This window comes from Perca flavescens, chromosome 19 (assembly GCF_004354835.1).
Source record: "Perca flavescens isolate YP-PL-M2 chromosome 19, PFLA_1.0, whole genome shotgun sequence".
NCBI lineage: Eukaryota > Metazoa > Chordata > Actinopteri > Perciformes > Percidae > Perca > Perca flavescens.
The window spans coordinates 30,269,111-30,270,925 of NC_041349.1; positions in this window are offsets into that span (position 1 = coordinate 30,269,111).

The following is a 1,815-nucleotide window of genomic DNA, read 5'->3' on the forward strand; positions in this document are numbered from 1 at the left end:
TCTCTGCAGTTGTGGGCTTGACTGGTCTTAAAATTAAATCTTGAGTCCTCTTTATCCGAGGGTTAGGGTTAGGGTTAGTAAAAAGAAAAAAAAATAAGTCTTCTGTCTGGGGTGCTGAAGAGGGTGATAACAAATAAATGTTAACATTTTACTTTCTTTTTTTATCTCTATCTTAATACAATACTCACATGCACATGTACAATGAAAGAGTTGTTTGTGTGTCTCTGAGTTTTTTGTCACCTCTCGCTGTTTTCTGTTGTCTGTGTTGTGTGTGGGTGTGTCTTGGGCGTGGGGAAGATATGGTTATTGGACTTCACATAATCCCCTCAAAATGACATGTGGCATCCAGAGACTTGACAGCAGATTATTGCTTACCAGTATAGGTATAGTACCCCAGGCCAACACATTTACAGTGTCCTCTAGTCTCCAGTTTTAGCTGCTTTGATTTGCTTCTCTCCAGACTAACACCTCATTTTTTATTCCGTTTTTTCTCAAGATCTCCACATCAGTCTGCATCAGTTTTCTCTACCTTGATCTTTAAACTCTTCATTGTATACCTGGACATCACCATCTCCACCTTGTCTGCCTCCTGCTCACCCAACACACCCAGCCTTTGCCTTGGTTATCTGTGCTTCAAATAAATCCTGTTCCTCGTTCCTCCATCTCCTGAGCTCTGTATCAGCACCTGAGTCCCCCTCTACAGCTGTAACAATTAGTCCTTCACACACTGGACGTGAATACATCTGAAGCTTAAGCCTCAAAATTATTATTTTGAAACAAAGCAGGATGAAATATAACATCATATTGAGCTGACGTTTAATTGTTTTTATTGAATTATTTCCCAATTGTATGGATATATTGTATAATATTTATTCATATGAAAAATCTTTGCACAAAGATTTCCTTTTTTAATGTATCTATTTATTTCATGTTGTAGCCTAGCTTATACGTTTTATTGTCACTTTAAACTGTACCTTTTGTGTGTATATCAAGGTTGCTTTTTCCTTTTATTGGATTGGTGGTGTTTGTGGTGAATGGATTACTATCTTAATATTTTTTTCTCAAGGAAAGCCGAAACCATTATTATTCAGATCTGATATGCTCTCTTATTAAAATGACATTGAGCCTATTGTGTAAGCATTGATTAGGCCAAAGCTAATTAAAAGATAGTTGATGATACTTTAATGGGCTAAGTGTGTACAGTCACTATCACAAACACTGTATTAAGATAAAATGATATTACAAAATGTATTTTGAAGATGTCTTTTCAGAGGCAATGAGCCCATTTCATGTGGAATAATCAAATTATTCTTTAATCATTTTGATTGAAATTATTTCTCGGGCAATACAAAACTGTTCAGCATTTGATTGAAATATATTGCCAGTTGTTTTTCGTCTTATGTCCAAAACAATGTAAAAATGAAAAAAAAAAAAATGTCAAAATTAGTTTTCATTATTTCACTCTTAGAAATAAATCTGTTAAATGACAGAATAGGTTCTGGCAGCTCATTAATCGGACTTTGCCCCTTAATTAAAAAACAAAATTATTTGTCTAGCTACAGTTGAAATACAGAACATTTTCTGTTATTTAAAAATTCTCTCAGACAAAGCTGCTCAGTTAGTAAACTTCTGAAAATGTTGCAAAAAAAAAATGTAAACGTCGCAAAAAAGACATCAGAGAAAAGGTGACTAAAACATCATAACGTGTCACAAACATCTGAAAAGCGACAAAAGTCGAAAAAAGCAACAAAAACATGTAAAAAATAAAAAAGCTTTAAAAAGTTCTGAAATAGCAACAACGTCAAAAAAAAGCCC